Below are 27,400 nucleotides of genomic sequence, written 5' to 3' on the forward strand. Positions count from 1 at the left end.
TAGAGGAGACCGCTCTGAGAAAGCATTTTTATCTCCTCCTGTTCTGATTTTCTAGCAAGTCGGGAGGCTGAGTCAATGCGAGTGACTGTGCCTCACGCTGGATGGATTCATGCTGTTGATCGTCTCTGCCAATCCTTCAACAACTCTCCCTGCACTACTATTCAGAAATCTATTGATTTGCTAAAAGGAGTCCATCTTTGGTTTCCACCTTATGAATCCTTCTCCTGCCTTTGGCTTGGATAATTATAGTTTATTTCTTAAGGGAGGAAGGAGGAACAGTTTCTACAGGAGACACAATTAGCATCTGCTAACCAGAGAAACAGGAAGAGTTGTCACTCATAGCAGAAATCTCAAAAGGCAGAACATACTCTTACTGGGAGAAAAAAAAAAAAGCACACCCACTCCCAATTTCAGTATAACCATGGTGTGGGGAAAGTCACTCATTATCACCATCAGTGGAGTCATTATAGACAATACAATGCAGTAACAAAACAAGAACTTCATACCAATGCTATCAACCACCAGCATATAAGACTTGGCAAATACAAAGCAAGCCAGCCCCAGGCTCCCTCAGTGGCCACAGTCTATGCAACAGCTTTTAGGACACTAGAAGATTCCAAGGTAGTGTTATTCAATGCCTAATATTGCTTCATAGCCAACTAGATTTGTTAACTTTCCTTACAGAGTCTTTGTGTGATGGTACATGGATGTTTCACAGGTGTATTAGCCAAGCCAGTCTGCAAACATGTGATAACCTGAATCTGCATAGTAGATGCATCAACAGGATTTGACACAATGCCATTAGTTTTGCAACTGATGGTAGGAAGGGATGAGGGAGAAGAAAGGGAAAAATGAATAAACGTTAAAACAGAAAGTAAAAGACAAATCTGTAGGCTCCCTTCTCACCCCAGACCAGGCAGTCCAAGCACTGGCAGACAGCGCTCCTCATCTGCACCATTCCTCAGACAAAGGGGCAGATTCCATGACTGGCTCCATCCTGCCAAAATCCCCTCCGCCTATCCTCCTTGCTTTGAAATGCAGTTGCACAGGCTCCCATCTGGTGAGGAAACCTGTGCTTCCTGAAGACAAGAACACTTAGAGACCACAGCAAGGAGGGCATTTAAGGTACACAGACAGGGAAAGTGCATCGCAAAAGGCAGATAGTGGGTAAAACAGAAACACTCCCTTTTCTGTTCCTTCCGATGAGTCAACATGATGAGCCCGTTGTGTAAAACATATGCTGCTTGTACATCTGCATAAAATGAGGCAGCAAGATCTAGGAGCGTTCATTAAGGGGCTGAATTCAAGCCTTATTTTTAATCTCAGGCTTACTCTCTACCCATAATTAGGCCTCTAGTCAGTCATTGAAGCTTTATCTGTGTGTCTTTCCTCATCCTTAAGAGAGGATTATACCTTCTACCCAAGGAGTTGTAAAGAACTGATTCTACATCTATAAAGCCTTGCTTTTTACATCTATGTAGACACAGACAAACAGTTCGCATTTGAGCAAGATTTGAAACAAACACAGTAAGCCTTCCAAAGGAAAACAGAAAAAAGACACATTGAAAAGTCTCTCTACCCATCTCAGTCAGAAGTCAATGTAAAACAGTGGAGACGAGAGACACACCACCACCTTTGCTAAAAATTGCTTCTTGCACGTGGACAGGAAGCTGTGAGTGCTGCCCTTTCACCAAAGAAGTTCAACAGCAGCAACGTGGCTTCAGTTTGCAGCCTTTTTATAACCTCTGGTAACAAGTTGTACAAATGGAACTCGTGAGACCTGTGGACTCGTTATGTCTTTTGAGCGCAATTCCCTATAGATAAAGTACGACCATTTTTGCGCAGAAATTGCGTAGGAAGCTGTAGCATTTCTGCCCATGTGTCTTTTTGCCAGATGTTCATCACACCAGTTAATGTTTCCCTAAACCCATGCACCAGTACATTTCCATCACTTTCTCATGCAAATGAGCAGAAATTCACTGAAGGGGTCAGAGAGACTGGAGATCATCATCACAACGTGGCTGGGCCAGAAGAGCTTCTTCCCCGTCCCTAGATTCACATATTCTCTTTCACTCCAAGCCAGGTGGGCAGCAGTCCTCTCCCTCCACCTGAAGACCCCTACAGTAACCAACACCAATTTCAGGGATATTGGCTAAGCCTCTGCACAGGATTCCTCTGAACCTTCCACAAGCATTTATCAAGGGATCATTATTTCCAGCTTGCACAGCTTTGCCCAAGCTTTCAGGAAAACAGAGTGGACGTTTAAGGTACATCTGATTTATACATTATCCAAGAGGAAGTCACTTAGTCAGGAAAATTATGTAAGCCTGGGCGTGTCTAAGCACTCCATCTCCATTACACAGGAGTGGCAGGCAGCGTCCTTCCCAGTGAGGTTCATCACCGCTCTGGAATTAGTGCACAGTTTGCCTGCATAAGGCGTTATCAGCACAGAGAGGAGAAAACAAAGATCTTATGGCTCCAGCCCCCTCTGTCATGCATCAACTAACTCAGTTTGTCTGCTGTAGCTTATTCCAGCAGTAATCCTATAATCAGGGCAACAGTTACTTAAGGCAGAGTTATTTCAGATGCAGGGGAAACTTGCATAGCAAGAGCCTGCATTCCTATAGGCCATGAATCCAAAGCCTTTCCATCTCTAGCATTAATTATACAAAAATCACCAATATTAGATGGAAGAGATAATTTATGGGAACAGAAGATTATTCAGAAGGGTATGGCTGACTGCTAGTTTATTAGCATCCAGCTCCACAGTTTCAGTCAACCAGGAGTATCAGGGGAGCAGTGAGGGGGAGCAGAAGGGCCATGACCTTGCTCTTACCCCCCTACATTCAGCTAACCCTGACACTTAATGCTCATGGCAAGAACTACCCTCCCCAAGAAATGTGTGTGGGGCATACTGAGAGCGTTACGAGTTTTGCTTTGTTCACAGAAGCGAGCTGGCTGATCTGAGGAAGGGGAGAGTTCGTACCAGCTTTTGGAGACATGGTGCGCTACAGCCACCATGAATTAGAGCTGTGGCTCTAGCCCTTCCCTAATATATCGCACTGGGTTGATTTGTCTGGCACAGCACAGACACTCTGTTGTCTCTTGGCTCCATATGTCCTGTTATTTCTCTTTTTATGCTATCCCTGGCAGAAACAGCACTACAGAAAGGGAGAACAAATTATTTGTTCCTGTGTTATAGAGGATCTGGAGTGGAAAGCGGTAGCAAGCAACTACTTCTCCCCAGATGACAAACCAAAATTTTCTTTCCCAGCCAGGAGTAGAACTCTGTTGTCATCTCCAGTATGAGAAGTACAAGCCCTGCCACCTCATAGTGCCTGTCAGGATATGCCATTCCCCTTATAGGACCAGGGAATTGCCCACTAATCCAGCAAGAGAGGCAACTTGAGAGTATGCCGGCTCAGGGATCATAGATGAGCTAGTTCAGTGATGGTCCCAGAAAGCAAGGAAGCATTCCATAAAATGGTGCAACAGATTGTCAGAAAGCCAGAACAAAAGCTCTAGGGAGAGCAGTGAAGTGTCAGTGGTCACTTGTCCATACCACACATCAGTATGACCAAGGTAAGTGGTCTTTGTCCTTCAGGGAAAGCCTAGCTCATCCAGCTACTATGGTACAAACAGCAGAGCAGCAAGGTGTGCATTCTGCCTGCACTGCTGAATAGCAGTTTTTCTCATGGCATAGGTAGGTTTAAGCCTCAACTCACCTCATTACCTTTTGGTTAGAGCTACTTGCATCTAACTCTGTAATTGACCTGAAATACAGCTGTGAGTTCAAATGGTTATATGGGGCACAGTGATATGAAGTCTTCTACAAGACTCTGCACCAATGCTGCTCATATAAAGAACACGTGTCAGAGACAAGAACAAGCCAAAGACATAGAAACATTCATCTGCTGGCAGCGTTCGCCTTGCACACTACTTGGAAGGAGACAGAAGAGTCTCTGCTGTCCTACTCCTCCCCCAGATAGAACATCTCAGAATAAACACCATCAGTTACTCATCCACACAGAAAGCTGGAGCTGCATTCAGACAACCATTCATCTTTTTTTTCTGCTGTTCAACAGGAGAAAAAACACATCCCTCCATCCCTCTCCTGACTTCAGACACATCTGTACTGCAACATGCAAGTGCAACTGCCACCCATGCAGAAGCATCCTTACTAATTCTAAGCTAGGGTACATGGATGATGGTCTAACCCCAACAGCAAGTTCTTCTCCGCCAGCAGCTGATAGCCACAGCCCACCACAACTAGGATTTATGCCAAGCACAATAAGGGCAGACATAAAATGAGCTTACTTGGTAGATAAATGATACAGAGTGCTATCACATCGCAGCAGGGTGCTCTCCCCAACCAAACCACACATGTTTTGTGTATAGGAGCTGACTGTCATTGTACGCCTACTTGGCCTTGCTACTTTCTGTTACGACATAATGGGCACAAACACATTTCTCTTGTTTGACATCTTCCTGGTTGGCCCTACAGCTCACTCTGCTGATTTACAATGACTCTGTAAGGGTTTAACAAGCAAAAGCTGACTTGCTAGTGCCAATCAATTGCAGATAGATTTTATTCAGCCATATCTGCTTCAGCATTAGCCACAGGAGATGAGTCAGGAAGCAGACGACTGAAAGTTTAAGAGACTCCACTATAGCCACAATCAGGAGTTGCATGGAGACAAAATCCTGTCTAACAGCTGGTCAAGCGACCTTAGGACTACACAGCATTCAATTTTGGGCTTGTTCTCACTGTCATTAGCTTTAAGAACCTGCTAATTACTGAAGTTTGTAGTCAGTCCATCTTTGACAGGCTTCTTCTGTAGCTGAAATAACTTCTTACCAATCAGATCCTTGTTCATGCCAACAAGGTGCAGACCTTCCAACATTACAGCTGGTAACATCAGATGTTAACTGGAAAAACAAGAATGTATGGTAGGAAGATTCCATAAACCTTAAAATAGCCAATATTTATCATTATGAAAATTGTAGGTTTCACAGTGATTACACACATGACTTTGAAAAGTGATCAGGAGTCACTCAAAGAAAATGAAAATCCACCCATGAGAATGCAGTCAAACCACACACTTTAGAGCTTCTGCATTCAAGAGACATTCATCTTGGAAGCCATAGAAATAACATACACTGTGTTAAGCATGACCTCATCAAAACCATTCTGCTCTTTCAGCTTCTGGAGCTCTGGGAGGCTTACTGCATTTTTCAAATTACACACATACTGAATCAGCAGGTGAAGAATCAGCAAAGCACCCCCTCCCTGGCATCCAGCTGGCTCTGGCTATCTGCTATGGCTTAGCGAGAGGAAGAAGTCACATGTCAGCTCCCAGCCCTTAAAGGTCCGGATTTTCAAAGAGATCCACCAGGTTTTTGTAATAAATACTGCTCAGAGCCTCATCAGTTGTGCTAAGTACAAAACTGACAAGCCTCAAATTATAAAGCTCATGAAAAAGCTGGTCCTGAAGACTTCCAGCATTTATTTTTTTAAGTCAAGTTATTCAGGCTGCAGCAGGAAGTTATTAGATGATCTTTTAATAGGTGACATTTCTAGGAGCATTTGCTCCAATTTGAAAGGTAATTTGTATCAGCTGTTCTGGTTCCTGTTTGCGACTTTTACCCCCTCCCCTGCTGCAGGCACCCAAGCTGGCAGCTTTTGTATTGCTCTGAGGAGGCAGGAGAGGGAAAAGGGTCATCTTTCACACAGGGTAAGAAGGTTTAACACAGGAGGAGCCCGAAAATGTCTTTGCTTAGGCCTTTATCCTTATGGAGGTAAAGAGCCAGACCTCAATGCACCTTTCACAGAAAGAGCAACCAAAGTACATCTCCCTTTTTATTTTAAGACTGGTAACATTTTAAGCTCGCAACGGTTTGTCTGTGTCCTATAATGATGTTCACTTGGATGACCTAGGCTATTTCTCATTCCATTTACCTAACAGTTTGTGCTTAACAATCTTGATAGCTTAAGTGCTGCCACTCCCAACGCTTGTAATAAACACAGAGTCTGCAGTCTGAACATGCGGATTAACTCCAGACATTCAGTATCTCAAGTAGATCTAGCAGGTTTTGTTCTACCAAGTGCAATTTCTAGGATTCCATGTAGGTTCAGGATATTATTAAAGGAGTTGCTCCCTGCGTTCCCAATCAGAACTCTCTTCCATGAGATCCAGCTGAAGCCCACGCAGCCTCCAGGGCCAGTGACCCACCTTGCCAAAAACAGAAAGTGGGCTGTGGGTAAACTGTATCTATGGGCTTAACAACTAGATTTTTATAGGGAAGAGTTCCAGGACACTTGAGTTGAGTCAGAGAGCATAATGTTCTCCAAGGACACTGAGAGTCAGCTTGGTGCAACTCCTTCCTGAGCAAAGCTTGCAGGTCTCATCAAGATCCTCTCTGCTGAGGAGAGCAGCATTTCAAGCAGCTAAGAGCTTCCTGTAGATGTCAGAGTGACCTTAGAGCAGCAAGACAGGGTTTGGATGAGGAACCAGCTTCCTGTACAGTTAGGGCTCATACTTATCTGCTTGCCCTGTCTCAGCTGCAAGGGAAACAGTGCTGCCTTGCTGGGCTCCTCTCAGGAGGGGAATGGTCAATCTGTGAAGTCAGCCCTTGGGAGAGGATGTGCTAGTGAAATGCGCTGTTTTGAGGTAAGACTGTAGATTCAGGATTTGCACTCAGATCTGTAGTAAGCGCACAGCAGGTTTTTGGCATTCTCAAGAAGTGTCTGGGTTCCCTGCATATAGGATCTGCTCGATGAATCACTGTAGTTGGCAGAGATGAGCCACACATCAGCTACAGAGTCCAGGACTAGTTGCACTTAAGAAAAATCCTGAAACTCCATTCAGTTTTTAAGGTCTGTAACTATGTAAGTATGGCTTCTGTTTCCAGAACAGCCAGAATATATCATGTTCTTCCCTAGAATCATTAGGGTTGGAAAAGACCTCCAAGATCATCTAGTCCAACTGCCTACCCAGCACCAATATTGCCCACCACATCCTTCAGTATGACATACCACCATCCTACCACATCTCTATGTTTCTTGAACACCTCCAGGGATGGCAACTTCCCTGGAGCAGCCTGTTCCAGTGACTCACTGCTCTTTCAGTTGATTTTTCCTTCGTATGCAATCTGAACCTCCCCTGATGCAACTTCAGGCCATTCCCTCTCATCCTATCACTGTTAACTGGGAGAAGAGACCAACCTTCACATTTCCTAGCCACCTACAGGCAAGCTTCAACACTCATGTGGTAACCATTCTCACCCTGCGAAATCTGCATGCTCCAAGAATGGAGTGACATCACAGGAACCTGCAGATACCCACAGACTGCACTCAGACACATTTTCCTGTGTACAGCTCAGGGTGACGAAGAAGTCACCATCCTTCAGAACTGCCAGCAGACCAACATCTTGGGTACTCCTAATACAGCTGCACTGAAGTAAGCCAGCATAGCTAAACAAGTCCCACAACTCAGGATTTGCTTCCCCAGCTCAGGAGCAGGTTAGGCAGCAAGCACACACACAGTTATATGGCATTGGATTGGGGTGTGGGAAGAGGAGCAGCTAGCCGCTGGTTTAGTACTTAAACCTCCCTAAGCACCTTATTTCAAAGATGCACCCAAGATGCATCTTATAAAGCAAGAAACAATGAGGATTTGCTTCACCTGTGAATCATTTCTCTTTTCTGGCCTGAAAAGGGCTGGAAGGACTTAGGTGATCACACAGTTTAAATGTCTTTCACATGGAGGACAAGTAGTTTCTGTAGTTGTTGCTATGATGATAAAGAATCCCAGAAGGGTTTTTTGTATATTCTGTGGGATGTACAGCTGGTATTGAAAAGTTAACAGCATTAAGTGTGATGGATTACTTGAGTATGAAATATTCTTAGTCACAGTCAGGAGAAGAGCTGAGCAAGTGCTTGCCATGAAATAATAGAAGAGTGCTTCCCCCCCCCCCCCCCCCCCCCACACACACACAAAGTTAGCTTGTTTGGAAAGCAGGAAGAGTGTTTTAATCAAGGTTTAGACCTGAAGCAGGAGGGGGGGCTGTGTGCAGAAGGAAGAGCTGAGCACAGAATTGGGAAACAAAATACCCTAAACTCAGCTGCTAGCTGTGACCATGGTCTGCTCAAGTAACACACTGCTCAGCAAGGGTCAGGACCAGCCCCGAGTTGAAGTCCATCCTACAGGCCTTGTTCAGCTCCAAGGTTGCTCCAGACCTTATGAGAGACAAGTGCATCCAGGACTCCTGCTGAGCATACATTCAAGAAGTTGTTCAAAGAAAGTATTACCTAGGGAGGTTGCAACATACAGACTCTATTAAAAAGATTGCTCCCAAATGTGCTAGATGTCGATTTCACAGGATTAGGGGAGCTTCACCCACCCAGTTCTATCTGCACACACAAGGTTTGCCTTGCAGGTTGTGTTGTTGCCCAGTGGAGATCACAACTGCATTTGCCCACATCCATCCCCTTCATCTAGGAACTGCTAAAGCAAAGTTATTGCCTAGTGGAGTATATGTACAGTACCCCATAACAAGGTTAGTCAAATCAAATGCCTGGAGATAATTATAAGTTATACAGGCAACATCCAAAGATTATTCTTTCAAGCTCGCATCTAGCATGGGTGTAAACATTTCAGTGTGCATAAATAGACATATGGAAGTGACTGGAGATGGGAACATCTTTGCCAGATGACATTCAAGTGTTCTGCAAATGATTGTGTGCGTTATGGCTGCACCAGGAGCTAGACAGAGTTAGCTAACGGTAAATACTGCTGCATTTTTCATTAGGTCACTTATCAGCTAAGTGAAATACAGCAAGATATACCTTGTGAGTGTATTCTCCTGTAGGGGGAAAATAAAAACATATTTTCTTAAAAGGTTTGTTTTCATTTCTCTCTGTTGTTTCTGTAACAGCTATGATCCAGACTAGCTAATTTTGTTCCGTCAGTGGCTGTTCGGTTCTCCCACCTCCAGCTAACTTGTTTTGGTCTGCCTCCCCCCCCCCCCCCCCCCCAGTTCACTATGTATAAGGGTCTCTTTGTTCTTGTTTAAGGTGATCTCATTCTTATGCAAATGACACAGCTAGAAACAGAGCACTATCTTTCTTCAGTTAGTTTAGAAATTACATTCATCACCACAAATCAATGTTTCCCTACTTGTGGCCGGTTACAAAACATACAGAGCAAAGGCTTTTCATCTGTTCCTCATCTCTAGTGATGCAAGTACCAGTATTGTGCTCAGAGCTGCTTAGTCCTGTGCTCTTGGACAGAGCTGCCATCCATAGAATCACTGAGTTCAGAAAAGACATCCAAGATCATCTAGTCTAACCATCCACCTACCACCAATATTGTCCACCGTATCCCTCAGCTCCCATCTCCACGCTTCTTGAACACCTCCAGGGATGACAACTTCACCACTTCCTTCACCATTCTTCCAGTGAATAAATTTTTCTTCACATCCAACCTGAACCTCCCTTGGTGTAACTTGAGGCCATTCACTCTCATCCTGCTGCTAATTACGTGGGGGTATATCATACAATGCCATCCTGATGCAGCCTCATGTAACACTCCTGTATCTTTACCATAGTCCATTGTAGGCCCAAAACATGTAACACAACTTCTTGCTCACTACAACCAACAGCCTCTCCTCTATACCAACTGTAAGAGCTGGAATAAGCTGAAATGCTTTCAAGTATCTTAAACTGGGTTACTTCTCCCAGATCTGCAAAAAGGGAATATTTAAGAGGTCTTATTCATACAAGGAATTGCTTCTGGGCTGGCAGGATCTGGACATAAATATAAGGGGGATCTGTGTTGAGCTGGAAACATTGGTTCTTACTGACCACTGTTTTTCTCTGCCATCCTGAAATCAGAAGATATTCCTCTCTGGACCTGGCACAGCAGTGAAAGCTCATTCATTTTACCTGCTCATATAGAAAGAGAACAACTGTGGGCATCTTAAGCAACAAATAACATCATCTGGTTCTGTTTCACTAAATTATGTTTAGTCTTCTGACTTGGTTAGTTTATTTGTTGAGGCTTAAAAAAAAAAAAAAACAACACCCAGTGGCTAGACTAGTCCAGGACTTTGTAAACCACAAGAGAGAAAACATAACAAAAATTCAAATTCATTGAAAAATGAAGACAATAGTGATCCAGAAGTTAAGAACAAGTAAATCTGATTTAGGTGGAAAAGCACTCCAAAAGGAAAGCCACACACACAAGCTAGGACAGACCCCTCTCCCCTCATACCTAACCTGGCCAGGCAGCAGCAACTGTCTCTCCTGCAAGGTACTCAGGCCCTTCCCATGCTGGTGATGGAAACCACATGGAGCTGCAGGAGCTGTTAGGTCCCAGACTATGAATCCATAGACTGCAGGCAGAGGCTGTTAGGAATGAGAGTGCATTTCTGTGCAGAAATCCTAGCTACATGGTGTCTCTGTCACATGGGTTGTGACCCCACTACATCATTTTTCACTTGCATAAATAACAAAGCGTGCAAATGTCAGTTATCAGAGGAGCGTCTCCTGGTCCTGACATTTCCATCTAGTCCAGCCTGAAACAACATGGCTCTTTGTTCAAGACAGGCCCAAAGGAAGACAGAATTAATAGAATCACAAAATGACTTGTGTTGGTAGGGACCTCACAGATCATCTAGTTCTAACCCCTGCCAAGGGCAGAATTGCCAACCGCTAGGTAAAGCACCAGGTCAGGCTGCCCAGGGCCCCATCCAAACCAGCCTTAAACATCTGCAGAGACAAAAGAGACATGGTATCTACAACCTCCCTGGGCAATCTGTTCCAGCACTTCACCACACTCTCTGCAAAAAACTTCTCCCTGACATCCAGTCTAAATCTTCCCTCCTTTACAGTAAAACCATTTTCCCCATCCTATCTATTTTAGTGTGCTCCTTCACCCCAGGGATGCCATTGCTGGGAGCCATGCAGTTACCTAGCATTTTCAATTGCAGGATCTTAATTTTTTTTTTTTTTTTTTTAAAGCACATCTCATTAAGCTTCACATTGCCTGTCCCTCCACGTGAAGACAAACAGCATCACTGTTCCCATTTCAAAGCTGAGGAAACTCAGGCGTGAAGGTCTAAGCTTAAAATGGCCTTTCTAAATGGATACAGGAGGGCTTTGGTAGAGTTCTGGCAAGAACCTGGCTTTTCCTTCTTGCAAGGCTTATCATTTTAGCCTAAGACCATTTTTTTTCTCTCCTGTAAAGAGCCCTGACAGTCCTGTGAAGAATACTATGTAAATACAGGTTGTAGCCGTTGATATAAATCACTGTAAATCAGTAGCTGACATCAAAAGCATAAAGCTGCTGCTTCTTCCCTAATGGATGGGCATTTCATATTCCTGACAGTGCTGAGAATCATGTGTCTCTGAAAGCCCATTCCTAGCCATAATGCAATAAAAGTGTAACAAGATGGCAGAGCAGCAAGGTCTTAGACTATAGAGAATGAAGATCCACTTAGTTGTGGTAACAGTAGGTACAAAAATAAGAGAAAGAAATTGCTTACCTTCAGAAGGCCTGTAAAATCCTTAGGTATACAGGGATCTCTAGAGAGATACCTTCACCTCCACTGCCAACCCTTACATGAGGTCTGGGAAGGGATGGATCCACCCCTTCTCATCACTGAGGTGCATTGCATGCACCTGAGCTTCCCTGGGTTGGCCCTGCCTTCCCACCAGCTGCTCAATCACTGATTCAAGCCATGACTTAACATTTCCACTACACCATCCTTCATTCTCAGCACAACCAGAGGTAGGGCTGCCCTGTCATATCAGTTGGTCTCACCTCTCTCTAAAGAAGACTTTTCCTGGGGCTAAAACCCAGAGAAACAAGAATGGAATGCAGACCGTAGCTGGGTCTGGAGGGAGGATGGAAGAACTTTTCTTCTTGTTGAGTTATTTCTCAAGCACAAGGATACACTTCCCACAGGCACTGCCTGAAATGTTTTGTTGCTGGATTTTCAACTTCCTAGGGAACATGTTTTGCTACCAATCCAAACTGCTTTCCAAACTGTTTCTGGTGCCAGAATGATCACTTACCATTCTTACCATTTAACCTTTTCCCGGCTCAGAAGCATTTCCTCCAGGGTCTCTGGGCAGTATCAAGATGTTATGAACTAACATTAAAAAAGTGAGTTGGCACTTGTAGACAAATAAAAGTCAGTGCTACATAGAGAGCTTTCCAGGCAAGGAGTCCTCAGATCTTTTCCAGTTGCAGCCTCATTCCCTGGGGTGCCACAGAGTATCATGATTTTGCCCAAGTCAGGCTGAATTCACATGGGGCACAGGCAGCACTGACCTTTGGAGTTGATCTCAGGATCAGAGTATGAAAAGGACCTGCTGCCAAGCAGTGGTGTGGCAAGTGGCCTTCCACATCCCACTGCAGCCCTCTTGTCTTCACCATCCTGCCCTAGCCCTGGCAAACCCTGAGCAGAGGAAATGCCCAGCACCTCCCGCCACGGCAATCTGGGCTTGCCCAGAGCAGCTGCATCCTTTCCCCCTGCAGTGCTCTTAGCACTTGCTTGGAAAGCCATGGAAGGGACTGGGTGTCTTCAGGAACAATGCACGTTGGTATTGCACAGCCATCCCTTGCATTCCCAAAAATGACTTTCTCAATTGGCTGCACTGATATTTCAGCAGACTCCCTGACAGCACTGGCTGAGGGGGTGAGCCGCTGGGAAATCTCTCAATCCCTTCCTGCACCTGTGTCAAATTCAGAGCTTGCTCTTCAACATGAGGTGAAGGGAGGCAAAGCACAGGGAGATGTCACATGCAGCCTGGGAGGAAACACAGCTCAGGTCCCAGACAGCTGGGTTCCCACAGCTGAGTAAGCTAAATCTGGTCTGAGAAGAGTGGTGAGAATAAGTGTGTCAGCACCGAGCAGAATGGGAAAGCTGTCTAGGTAGATGTCCACTCCTTTTTCAGGCTGGACTGCATGGCTTTGCTCCACTGACTTGCAAAGCAGAAATCTTTGATTTTGGAGCTGATTATGCAGCTAAAAGAGAAGAGAGGAGCAGTGGCTCTCAGTCCCCTAGTAGCTAGTCCCTCTAGTATCTAGGGAGTGAATGAAAGTGACAAAAACCTGCCAGCATGTTGCCTACACAGGAGGAAATTCTGTTTTCAGTCTCTTCTGAAAATCCCTTTCCTGGGGTCAGAAGGGAATCACTGTGTGTGCCTCTATGTGATTTTTCCATCTGACTTAGACCTATACAATCAACAGTGCTGTAACAGTCATTGCAGTTGTGTCAAGGGGATGGGACCATCTTGAAGTTGAGGGCTGTGCAAGATGTGCACCTGGGGTGATCCTAGATAAGTGTGGTACATTCTTACAGCGCTCGGGCACTGAGAGAGGTTCCCTCTGTAACTGCCATCCATAGACATGCGACCAGCACCCCATCTGGGAACAGACAACTCAGTTGGCAATCATGGCATAGATTCCTCCTTCAGACACATTCTTTCTTGAAGTGCTCCATGCAGTTTATATATGAATGCTGTGGTGTTCTTCACAAGCAAGAATTATGAGAAGAAAAGTGTACAGGAAGTGAGGGGCAGGAAAAGAACAAAAAAAAAGGCATGACAGAAACTGGAGGTGGTGACAAGCACCCAGAGGCAAGGTTACCACTCAGTTATTCAGTGTTGTCCCTGCTGACACACACTCCAAGGGTATAATTCAAGAAAGAAATGCTTTGCAATGTTTTTCCCCCTTCTTCCTGGCCCTTTGATCCGTTCTGCCCTGATTTCTGATACCCTTCTGCAGCATCCAAACCATCCTCCTGGGGTGAGCAAGGCAGGCTGAATTTTTCCAACCCAAGGCAAACTTAGTGCTGTAGCCCTCCCTTCTGTGTGTTATGGGTAAATATACACTCAGAGAGAGAGCAAAAAATTAAAGTGATTTGGGGAAATTAGTTGGAATCATGCATGCACATTTAGGATCCCCAAGGCAGCAGGGTAGCTAAGGTGCAAATTTCCTGTGACGCACACACAGATCACAATCTTCATAAATTGAGAGTCTTATTTGATAGAAAATGTAATACAAGACTACAAATGCACAAGTACATATTTTTATAGAGTTTCTAAAAAACAGTTGCTGGTAAAAGAAGACTTCTATTAAGGAACAAGAACCACATCTTTAATCATTCTTTTGTTAATTTTGCAACTCTCAGTTTCATCAATCAGACGCTATAGCCCCAGGAATTCCTCTGACAGAGATGTCCTCTTGAATCTGGAAGACTGTCCAATTAGAATCGAATGAAACTTGCAGGAAAAGTGACTGAGTACAGACTCTAAGTGTTAGAAGAAGAGAAAGAAAGAGGGTGAGAGGGTGAGGGAGTGTGTGAGAGAGATTCACTTTCTCAGATGAGAGAAGTAAGGAGAATTATGTCTGTCCTTAAGTGATGTAATGAGTGGAACCAAGGTCTTCAGTGCTAGGTTTGGACCTGATTGCCTTTCTTTCTTTCTTTCTTTCTTTCTTTCTTCTTTTCTTCTCTTTCTCTCTCTCTCTCTCTTTTTTTTTTTTTTAATGATCAGGACCCGTATTTTTTATGAAAACACTCCACTGCTTCTTAGAGAGACTTTAGATGTATAAGTGATAACAAAAAAGAGCTAATAACTGAAAAGCTGTATTCATGGCAGTACCAGCAGAAGACAACATTGCTGTTACTCATCTGAGTACTCATCTGAGCCAGGTACATTGCAGATGACTTCTCCTGGGAACACAAGAGAAGCTGCAGAGAACCATTAACTTGCAAATCCCACTGGAGGCAGGATCCCCAGGAGCTAACAGTTCTTCCTATCTCTCTCTAAGTACTGGGAGTCATCCACAGGAAGAGACTGTATTATCGTGCCTTGAAGGAGAACTTTGTGGTGAGACATTCCTGCCCAATACCCATCACAGGTATTGTGATCCTTGAGTTGGCATGGGAACATGTTAGGATTAGAGGTTATGTCCTTAAGTTGTGCCAGGAAATGTTCAAGTTGGATATTAGGAAAATTTTCTTATCAGAATGAGTGGTGGTCCATTGGAACAGGCTGCTCAGGGAGCGGTGGAGTCACCATCCTTGGAGGTGTTCAGGAAACACGTGGATATGGCACTGAGGGAAATGGTCAGTGGGCATGGTGGAGATGGGCTGACAGCTGGACTAGATGATCTTAGAGGTCTTTTCCAACCTTAATGATTCGGTGATTCTATTCTATGATTTATGTCAAATTGATTCAGAAGTGATTGAGATTGATGGTAGATTGAGCCCATCTACTCGTCTTCATTGCTAACATCTGCCTGGTTCACTCCTGTATGAGCTGGGCTACCCGTAATGGCTAGGCAAATCCTACTGTTTAAACTTCATAACTTCTGATCTGGGCTTCCACTTCAACAAACATGGCTGAGAGCCAGCAGATTGCCCAGGAGCAAGCTGAGAACTCTGTTGTGCATGTAGACCTATCTCCCTCCATGTTTGGCTGAACTCTGAATCTTGGTTTGTGTATGAAGTGTCCAGAACGTGCTGTGAAGTATGAAGGTGGACCAGGAGGTTGTAGAGTCAAAGGAAGTCATGGGGAAAAAATAAAGGCAAGCAATAGTCAGCTGGAAGCATTCATTTCAATTATAAAACCATTCAGCATGTTAGTACCCCATCTGTGGTCATTTTCGCCATGTTTCTAGGAAATCAGTTCACTTGTGTGTGTCTTTGCAGAAGCAGCAACGTTTAAATGAGTCCTACAGGAGATGTGAAGAGAGAGATCTCAGGCTCACTGTAGTCAGGATTTGCATGAGAAACTTAATTCCAGGAATTACATCCAGGAAGAGAACAAAGGCCTATTAAGTGACCTACCTGTCCAGCTTAATCAGCTCACACTGAATGAAATTAATTAGAACAATCAGAAATTGAAATGAATATGCCAATGGTCCTCAAAAAGTAGAACTCGGTAATGTTTCAATTATTTAAACATTTCAAAATTATGTTTTCAGTTCTCATATTTCATTTTGATTTCATTTTCCAGTTTTATGTTACCTTTTATAGCTTTTAAATGTGCTATGATGTCAGCACATGTAATCTTCACATCAAAAAATAATATGAGAAAAAGAAATAATCTATATTCTAAAACAGTATGTTCAAATGAAAATCCAGCATTTTCAGCAATTAAATCTTATTCATATCAAAGGTTTCTTTTCCCACATCCTCTCAACAAGAATTTCACAAAATCCATTCAACTTCTATCCAGGGAATATGAAAACAATAAAGAAACAAAACTCCCAGCCTTCAAGATGAAGAAGTTTTCAGTGAAGTATTTCTGCCTAGCCTTGCTCACTGCAGTCTTTCTGGATGAGTGACAGGTCACAATTTATCTACAGAAATCACCTGCCAAATCATTTCACATTAAGCGTGCAAGGAAACCATGATGTGGTCTTGAATAATTCACCGAGTCACCTCTGCTCACCACTATCCACGACTACCCAGCTGTAACAAAGGGAGCTGCCAGCAGCACAGAGCCTCACTGCACCAGCAAGGGTATAAAACCTTTGGGATGCTGAATCACAGAATCGCAGAATTATTAAGAGTGGAAAGACCACTAAGATCATCTAGTTCACCCGTCAACGCACCAACACCATACCACTGAAGTGCCACTCAGTGTGACATCACCCTTCTCCTGAAAACCTCCAGGGATGGTGACACCCCCACCTCCCTGGACAACCTGTTCCAGTGCCTCACCAACAGGAAGAGACTGGAAGATAACTCTGCATTAGGTTTGGGTGAATGAATTTGGACCCATGACTGAATAAGAAGGGCCAGGGGAATGGATCATCAGAGCCAAATCCTGCGTTGCTGGTGGACCTCTCCTGCCAGCCAGCATGTGGTGCAAAGGGTTTCTGAGAAAGTCATTCAGCTCATTGCAGTCAATTAATCAGAGCAAGTCCTACGCCCTGTCTGCTGTCACAAGCCATTGCAAAGAGTTTCCATAATCCTGCCTTTGAACTCCGTGGTTATTGCCGTTTACAATGGGTTTATTAGAGGCTTAATTGAATTGGTCCTGCTCGCAATGCTCATTGCTAACACAGTGGCCATTAGCGACTGTTAATGAGGGAATCCAAAGGATTACTGCATCAATTATCAGGTTTGGTTTGGACTGGAGGAGCAGCCCGCGGCAGGCGGCTGTGAATCCAGCTGAGCAGCGTGACATAGCAAAGACAACAGAAGAGTTATTCACTGGCTGGTGACCTCTCACTGGCACAGCCAATGCACAGAGCCATGCGCAGACCTGTGTCAGAGCTATCTACATGCTCAACGCCATCCTGCAGCAGGCGTGCTGGAGAAGACAATGAGCTGGAGTGAACCACATGCAGGAGGTCACAGTCTCCCAGGGAGAGGACAACACCTGTTTATGAGTCAGATGTACCTTCACAGAGCTCTGAAGACTAGCAAAGAGATGGGGCTACTAGGGGAAGGAGGAAAAATGGGTATAGGAAGATGGAAGAAGGGGAAAAAGGTTTGGAGGGGTGGTAGAAGTAGAAAAGACCCTAAGAGAGACCCAGGTTATTGTCTCTTTCTAAGGCACGTAGCCTGGACCATCAGGAGCACCAGAGGTCCAATGACTTCTTTCTCTGCAGTTTTTGCCATTCTTATAGTTGGAGAGCTTTGGGCCTGTAGAGAGGAAATAATTCCTCTGACATCCCACATAGTACCTGTGGTAAAGCTGGAAACAGCCTTAAATTGTCCAAGTCCCAACATGGCAGGTCTTACTGCATCTCACGCTAAGGCTGATTCAGTGCCTTCATGGGGAAAAAAAGTGCGTAAGAGGTAGAACACTTGGAAAAACAGAAACAGAGCATCTCAAAGGTGGAAATCAAGGGGTGGACATTCACCAAAGCAACCCCTTCATTTCCCAGCTTTTCCTCTTGATAGCATCCAAAAGCCAGTAGGCATTGCCTAGAGGTGCTCTGCCTAAGATGTGGCCATGGAAATAGCCCCATGTCTGTTCCCTTGTCTTGCTCCCCTGTCATGCTTCATCTTTGAGAACCAGGAGGGACATGAGTGACAATTGGCCAAGTCCTGGAACTGCTAAAGATGTCCTGTGGTTTCATGGGTCCTTGAGTGGGGAAATAAAGACCTGAATAAGGAGCAAGAGACAGGAGGAAACAGGAGAACAGCAAGAGAAATGAGCCATGATATGAATATCTCCAAGCCCTTTGCGCCTCAGAGAACTGTCTAACTCATGGTCCCCATAACACGTGTCACTGATCCTCCTGTCTAGGAATGAAGGGCTGTCTTGAGAAGGAGTAAGAAAAGGAGGGAAGGTCTCCCACACAAGGTTGCTGCATGCAGCCAGACAGTCATAGAATCATAGAATCATTAAGGTTGGAAAAGACCACTACAATCATCTAGTCCAACCATCAGACCATCCCCACCATGCCCACTGACCATGTCACTCAGTGCCACTTCCACATGGTTCTTGAACACCTTCAGGGATGGTGACTCCACCACCTCCCTGGGTGTTCCAGTATATCACCACTCTTTCTGAGAAGTTCTTCCTAATATCCGACCTGAACCTCCTCTGGTGCAACTTAAGGCCATTATCTCTTATCCAAGCATGAAGGAATCTTCATTTGCAGTGTGTTACAGCGGGTAGCATCCTGCCCTCCAAGCCTGACCACGCTCCCCTAAGGAGGACTGAGGGCCTGCCCCTACCTGGCTGCACACAGTGCTTGGGATGCAGCACAGGCAGATGGGCTGCCAGGACCACAGGATGCTGGGCTGCCCGTCTGTTGCCTCACCTCACTGCCAAATGAAAACCAGAGGCAGTGATTTTTTTTTTTCCCTTCTTTCCTGTCGCCCTTCCTGCAGCTCATTTTTCTTCTGTGTTTCAGATAAGGAAGTGTGCATGAGCAGCGTTAATTATGTCCTGTGGAGGTGAATACGAGGCTGATGGGTGGTGTCAGCAATGGCCTCTTTGCCTCTTTCCCTGGGGCAGCATCTCCTCCATTGCCCAGTGCTGATGTTGAGGTGATGTGGACACACGTGAGCTCATACTCACTCTGCCAAGGGACCTGCTGTAGGGCTGAGAGGCCAGCTGCAATTGAGAGACCTGTGGGTGCCTGTGCGTCTGTTCCTGGTCTCCCTCACCACGGGAGCCATAGATATCCCAGAGGAGAGCTCCAGCAGCCTAAGAGGTGGTAGATACATAGGGAAAAGAAGGGAAGAAGGGACTAGTGAGGAAAAAGCAAGAGATGACCATGGGGCAGGAAGATAACATAGGGATGGGGTGGGGTGTGAGGAGTGCATGGTAAAGCGGTGCAGAGTCCAACAGAAACTGAGAAGCTGGTGGTCCTTTTCACACTAGATATTTTCAAATGCCATGACAGTTCTTTCTTTTATAAAATGCTGAAGGGAGAAACTGAGTTGTCCTTCCCTGCCCCATAAACCCATTCCCTGGTCTTGGTTTAAAGCTACGGCAAGAGGCCTCTTTTGAAATGCTGCCTGAGGGGGAGAGGTTAACACGGAAATGTATCTTCTTCCATGTTCTTGAACTGGAAGGATGAAGTAATTGTCCAGGCCTCTCTTCAGGGACTGCTGGTGCCAGTTTCTGGTTGGAAGGCAGAGAGGCGGGGAAGAGGATGAACAACTGACCACCACCAAAGTGGGGACTGCCAGTCCCACCAGAAACAACCCTGCTGGAGATGGCAGCGGCAGCATACTGCTGTATGGCAGGGAGGGACAAGAACTAAAGGCTGGTACTGAGGGCAGATGTCCCAGGGGAAAGAGCTGTCTGTGTAGCTGGGATGGGCAGTGGGCATTGCACACCTCCAGGTAGGGTCCTTTGTCTCCATCAGCTTCCCCATGGGGAGGCATGGGAAACGGGATGCAATGGCTTTGCTGACTAACCCTTCCCTCCTGCCTACATGATGTGGGGAAAGGGAAGACCTCAGTAAAAGGACCCAAGAGCTCTCTCATTTCTTCATTCAGCCCTGATCTGAAAAACAAAAATGAATTGTGTGTCTTTCTGCTCTGAAGGGTGCCAAAGCTAAGCAAGCCCTGAGGGAAGGAAGGAGGGCGAAAGAAGGGATCACTGAATAAAGGACGAACAAGAAATTATCAAACTTGGATCAAAACGACACTGTGAGAAAGGCAAAAAAGCCTCTTGCTGAGGTGGAGTGGGCTGGTCATTAGCTTTCCCGAGTGGTGGAGGGAGAGGGAGGCTGCCGGAGGATCTGGTGGGACGATTACTTGGGGACCTGACAAACCGACAAATGCAGCGATTTCCATTTCAAATGGGAAGGCGAGAGGAGATCAAACGCATTTCACAGTAATGATCCGGAGCCTTTCCCTGCACACTGAGACACACAAACACCCAGCCTAATTGAAGCCACACACAGCTGAGATGGAGAAGCAGAAATCCGCTCAAGGGAGTTGGGGTAACAACACCCACAAAGCAAACACAAAATCCCAAACTGCAACAAACAAACAGCTCGGCTGCATCCACAGAGCACCAGAGAAAAAGCCATTCCCCAGCGTAACACTTGCCTCCCTGCCAACAAAATAACACCACCTCCCTGGTCCCTCACCACCTCAGAATCAATGGACACCTATTCTCAAGCAAAAAGCAATAGTAAATAAACATTTCGTATTGGACCTTGGATTTAGACGGGTATAGAATAAGAATGTCAGCACAGCACAAGATGAACTTGAGCTCTCTTTGCTTATTCATCCATTTTGTGAAAAGGATAAGGTGACTCCAGCATGGAACTAGTGAGGAATATTGATGAATTGCTCACTGCTTTTCATTCCTTTTTCCTCTCCTGCTGGGACTACCTTTAGATATTCAGTAGTAGTGCGATATCGACATTTTATTCCTCCCTGGAAACCAGCCTAAGATCCACCTACTTCAGAGCCTACTGCCATTGCCCCCACTGGCATGGGGTTGAAGAAAGTGAATACCGTACTCAACACCAGTTTTCTAAATACCATCTAGAGGGCAAATCTCAGCCCCTCCCCAAGCTTCATCTTACAGCTTTCAGACAAGAGAAGAAAGTGTTTCCATGTTGCAAAAAGTATTTCATATATAGTGTGCTTATTTATTCAGTGAATCCAAATTTGCTTTAAAATGCCTGCATCAGGCAGGAAATATTTGCTTTTGAAACAAGAGCATCCACAACCTCACATTACATCAGTCGCCAAAAAGAGCATCCTGCCTCTTCATGCTGTGAACTTGGCCAACCTATGGCAGAACATCAGGGCTTCCCACACATCCCACAGAGCTGGGAGCCCCATTCCCACATAGATATGACCACTGCAGAATGTTGGGTCTTTTCCTGATGCAGAAGTCTGTGTGCCTCCTGCTACCCGCTGCTTAACTTGTGCACAGCCATGGGAGGAAGAGAAAAATCAGTTTCTAAGGTAACCGTGCACCCAGTGCTCAGGGCTGTGCAGGAGGAAGCAGCTGCTGGGAACAGCTGGAAGGCAGTGGGCAGCACACAGGTGAGGGCTGCTCCCAACAAGGTGCCCTGCGCAGCACAGGAGGATGTGATGCTGCAGCAAACTCATCCAGTGGAGACTGGGATAAAAATCAGTGAAAGGGCAGGGGCGGCAGCATGCTGTCCCCTACCCACACACTGGTGACACAAAACCCTCTTGGAGAGCACCACTGTGGATGCTTTTTGTAAATCCCACAGCATTCTCTCCCTCAGTCACCGAGAGTCTGAAGGCTACTCATTCTGCTGGCTGCCCAACTCCTTCCCCACAGCCCCACACTGAATCTCTGGCTTCCCAAGAGATTTTTAAGCCCCGTAGCCCGGCATTCCCTAGAGGTCAGCCACTGTGGTGGTGGGAAACAAGGAGGAGAGCACAGATAGAGCAGTTGTTTTCTAGGACAGAGATGGGATAAAGCCAGGTGGCACCATGAGGTGGGAGGTGGCTGGGAGATCTCCAGGTCACATTATCTTTCTCTCCGACTAGGCGATGTAGCCTGCCCCCAGTACAAGCAGTGGGATTTAGTCATCACTGAAGTTTTAAACCCTGCAGGGCTGAAATGAGAGGTAGCTGGAACTGGGGCTTGTATGTGACATGAGCTGAGGTGCAGGTCTGCGTGGGCTGTGCTGGTTTATGTGCATTTGGGACAAAGCAGTGAGCACACAGAGCCTGAAGGGACCTGGCCTCTGGCTACAGCCCTTTTTCCTAGCACAGGGTAGAGGCACTTTGGTGTATATCAAGGGGAGATCACCCAACCTCAGCCTGCCCAGCCTTGGGGGCTTGGTTCCTCCTCCAGGACTGAGGTTTCTGGCTCTGGCAGCACCAAATCTGGGGAAAAGAGACTGAGGAAAAGCTCAGAGCTGGGACATGAAGTAGCACTGGAGCAAGCACAGAGATGGGACCTCGAGGGATGGCGTGGGCTGAGGGGAGCATGGGGAGGGAAGGGAAGCACGTGTGCATGCACATGCTGTGGAGCTGTACACAGAGGACAGGCCAGTGCCCCAGCATGAAGGAACTTCTGCAGACTGGCATGTGGGTGAGCAAGTATGCCCAGGGCAGAGGAGAGGCTGCAGCATCCTTGGAGTCTCTAGGTATAAAACAGCTGCAGTAGTTAACCCTCCCGCTGCACATGGCTGTGTTGGGTCCCACAGAAACCCCTCTTGTGATGCACAGCCCTTCAGCATCTGTAACATGTAGACGCACATGGAAGTTCTGTGTGTGTGTACATTCAGGGTAGGTGCAGGTGCAAAACACAGGTTCTGTGGCACTGGGTGCAAGCCCAGGCACACATTCCTGAGCCCATCCCACAAGATGTGGGCAGCAGAGCCTCTGCTCATGCCCGACATGGAGTTCCTGAGCCAGCTGGCAGCCCCACCTTGTGCTGCAGCCAGCACCAACACAGCCCTGCCTGATATTGAAACCATTACTCTTCACCAGTCCCTCACCCTATGCTGCCTCTTCATCCCCAAGAAGCTTGAAGCTAAAATTATACACCCGAATAATTATTCTGTGGCTTGAAAACAATCTCCCTCCCTCCTCACCCTCTTCTTTGACGTGTGTGTTTAATATCGAATTATTTATAACCCAGCCTCGCGGTCAAGCTTTTAATGAAAGAACAGCCAGAGACTTCTAAAAGCATCGTATGCACTTGACTGGCCACATTATGCTGAGTAAGGGCTGCAGGGGCTTTAGCAAAAGGAGACTTGCTGCTGAACCCCCCTTCCCCCCCCCCCCCCCCAGTCCCTGTGCGTACGTTTCACTCGCTCACGCTGCCTCTTGTTCTCCCCATGTCATTTGTTCTGCCTCTCCTCTTTCCTCTCCCCTATCTGGAGCTGCAGTCTCTGCCTGGCTATCATGAAATGACTGCCAGCGCTGATGCCTACAAATAAAAGAATGATTAAACAGGGATTCTTCAATACCACGTGGATTTTTCCTTCCCTAGGATTACGCATAGCCTGAGAGGTCAAATAAATGCAGAAACAGTTCCTCTAACCCTTCCTTCTCTGAAAATTCCTCAGCTTTATATCCTTTTCGCCGCACTAACCTCTCCCTCCTCTACATATATATGCACCAGCGCATATTTCTCCCCCTCTTCAGCGTGAAATATTGATGAATTCTGCACCCCCAAATGAAGGTTTGTTGGAGCAGCAGCCCGCAGTTCATCTTCAGAGCATCAGGAATGCAAATTTGCTGAAATCCTGGGAGGGATGGGACAGTGCAATGCAAGGGCTGCTGCAGCAGCTGCCAGCTGACGTTGGGCTCTGCGCAGGGGCAGGGCAGCAGCCGGGCAGGGAAGCTGCTGACTGTACCACTCTGCCAGCTCTTCCCCAGCACGATGCAGGAATGTGGCGAGCGAGCAGGAAGCTTATTTGCACATACTGAATTATAGGGGAAGGCCAGGCTGCTCTTAGCACGGGTGTAAATCTGTGGTTACTGAAGCTAACAGGGAGTTATTCCAGATTTACACTGCCATTGAGGGGTTATAAATGCAGCTTTCCACGGTCCCTTCTGCATCCCAGGCACGACTGCACACATCCTGCTTTCTGGGGCTCTGTCACGCATAACACATGTAACCAATTGGTAACCGATCCCTTCTGGGTCTAGAGTAAAAGGCTTGTCCCCAAGAGATCTGAATACTTGGAAGAAGAAAACCAACAACAACCCATGAGGCTGAGGGGGCTATGCTTTTCTCTCCATTCTCCAAGGAGCAAACCGGTTTGCCTCAGTCCATAATTGGGCTCTGAGTTCCGAGTGAGGAACATCAAAGAGGTGATGTCTGCATGCAGACCTCTGCTGGAAGCGCTGTGGCCGTTCAGGTGGGAGGAGAAGCGGCTGGACGGGCTCCAGAGTCACCGCATGCGGCAGTCCCAGGCCATAGCTGTGCCCAGGAGGGCCACCGGCCCCATGTACACAGACAGCTATTTATTGTCACATTCTTCACAGGTGCAGCCTCACCTTGAGCACTGCATGAGATTTTCGGCACCACAATATGGGAAAGACAGAAAGGTTTTAAAGGTGTCCAAAGGAGGACTAGAAAGATGATGAAGGTTCTGGAGGGCAAGGCATATGAGGAGCAGCTGAGCTCCCCTGGTTGGCCCAGCACAGAGCAGAGGAGCTGAGGGGAGGCCTCATGGCGGCTGCAGCTCCTCACAGGGAGCGGAGGGGCAGCGCTGAGCTCTGCTCTGTGTGACAGCGACAGGGCCCGAGGGAACGGCATGGAGCTGTGTCAGGGGAGGGGCAGCTGGGGGTCAGGGACAGGGTCTGCACCTGAGGGTGGTGGGCATGGCACAGCCCTGAGCTGCCAGAGTTCTACGAGAGCTTGGACAATGTTTTCAGCCCATGCCAAATTCCAGACTCCTCACAGCTCCCTGCTCCTGCATTCTAGCTCTGGTGAGGGCACCCACTGCCCCATCCTTCCCCCCCCATGTACCACCAGCCAACACTTCACTTTTTCTCTCCCGTTCAGAAGGCAGCTTCCCATATCCCACTGCGTGGCTTATCTTCTGCAATTAGCACTTCCCTCCATATCTGATAGGAAAGAAGGGCTCAGCTGCCCCCTGATTAATTGCTGAGTATTTGCTTTCTTTTCCACTTCTGTGGCCTGGAATTAATTAGTTTATCCCTCTTATTCCTTTCATGGGCCAGAGCGTTCTCCTTTTGTGCAATTACATATAATAGCAATGCTTGAAATCCCCTGGGGAACAGTTGAGAGAGGCTCTCAACGGGGAGGAAAGAAGCCTGAAAGCAGGGAGATTACGAAAGGTCATACACCCTACAGCTTCCCTGTAGTCTTAAAATACATACTATCCTCTCACTCCAGCACAAATCCCTCCTCTTGCCACTGCCTTACTGCCTTTTCCAGGCTTTTCAGAGAGTTGATGTTCAAACAGCAGAAAAGCTTGCAGACCCAAACCCCATGTGGGAGCAAGGGATGCCAAGCAAGGGCTCGCTTGGCTGGACACCACCAGGTACTGCAGAAAACACAGATCTCAGCACAGCAGAGACAGCCCAGCAACACTTAGTGAAGCACTGGCACAGGTTGCACAGAAAGGTGGTGGATGCCCCATCCCTGGAGACACCCAAGGTCAGGCTGGAGGGGCTCTGAGCATCCTGATCGAGCTGCAGGTGTCCCTGTTCATTGTAGGAGAGTTGGACCAGATGGCTTTTAAGGGACCCTTCCAACTCAAACTCATATGATTCTAGGATTCTACTTACGTGACCCCTAAATTCCCCAAAATAGAGGAAAAAGAGCAGAAATAGAGACATCAGCTCTTAAGAAGATGGTGCAACTCACATGCAAGTAGATCAACACCCAGTATCTAGCTAAGGAGGATTGCTCCAGTAGTCCCTTCAAAAGACAGCCAGTAGCACTTTGCTGGCTTGGAATGACAGAGGAGTGAAGAGGATTTCTGAGTGCAGAGCATGCAGACCATGCTCTGTCCGTGCCCTGTGACTGTAGGCTGCACTGGAACCAGGGCTTCCATCCTGATTCTGCTCACCTGGAGAGTAGGATAAATTAGAAGTAAAAGAGTACAAAAGCACTTTTACTGAAAGTGATAATTGTTCTTTGGCCCTAAAGAGAATGCTTTTTTGTTCTTCTTTATTGAGTCAGTACAAAACTAGAAACTACAGCCCACAGGGAACAATAATGTGGGACAGCCCTCCAGGTTGCCTGGGACAAAATTGAAAGGATCCAGGAAAGGATGAGAAAGGGTTTTGTCTGCTTCTCTGAGCTATTGGCACAAGCTCCATTTTAGCCATTATTTACTGAAGTTTATAGACCCGTAACTGTCATTTTCTTTCCTATTTCACTCACACCCCTCATTAGGCAATTTGATCTTTACAGTCTGAAGCTCCTGGGCCACCTCGCTTACTGCAGTGCTCTTCAAGCTGGGACGTGATGTACCAGATGGCTGTGTGTGACCCAGAGCCGTCTGAGTTTCAGGGTGTTTTGCAGGTGCAAACATTCCCATGCATGAAAAAATCCAGTGGCATCTAATCCGTAGATGTAGATACACGATGCAGCCATGATGCTGTATGACACTGGCCCCACCGAGAAGGTGAGCAAGGGCTCTCAGAAACTTGTAGGCAAAAATATGGCAATAGCTTCCCCCCCCCCCCCCACTGCAATATCTGCAGAGCTAACACTGTTCAGCTCTGAGTCAGGAAGGAGGCAGCAGACTCACTCACCCTGAGTGTCTGCAGGAAGCTGGGGTGGGGGGCCAGACAGAGGGCCGAATAGATTGTCATTTCTCTCCCCCTTTTCCTCTGCCTCCTAAAATCCCCTATATTCCCACTTGGCTCTGCTTTCATTTGGCCATCTTAATTATTAGCTCTGCCCACTCTCCTCTGCAATCATTTTGGCTATTCTAATAAATAAAGATGATAAACACGGGGAAGGTGAATGCCAGCACTGCAAATGAGGAAGCAGACGAAGATGGCAGCTGGGGCAGCACAGCCTCTCCTCCCCCCTCTTCTCTCCTCTTCTCCCTCCCAACTTGCAGCTCTGCCTGTTCTGCATCACAGACTCCTCTGGACTTGTTACGCAGGCAGGGTGCAAGGGGAGTGCAGTCACACACTCAGAGCCCAAAACCACTCCAAGATATGAGACGTGTGCATGCCAGGAAGGGAGGTGTCAGGGTCATACACATGAGGTGGAGCTGGGGGAGTGCAGGCAGGCTGCACACACGTACACCCCTGTTGTTTGAATCGCCATGTGCACCCCTCAGTATACTGCACGCTCCAGAGAGCATTTACGGAGCAAAAGGCAGTAACATACAAGAAGGAAGGAGCTTGCTTTAAAGTGACAGCAGGCATCCCCCCCCAGAGTGTGTGCTGCATTGGGCATCGTCCAGGAGAAATGGTTGCATCTCTTTGGGAAGATGTCTCATTTAGCATTGCTCCT

This window comes from Gallus gallus, chromosome 1 (genome assembly GCF_016699485.2).
Source record: "Gallus gallus isolate bGalGal1 chromosome 1, bGalGal1.mat.broiler.GRCg7b, whole genome shotgun sequence".
Lineage (NCBI taxonomy): Eukaryota > Metazoa > Chordata > Aves > Galliformes > Phasianidae > Gallus > Gallus gallus.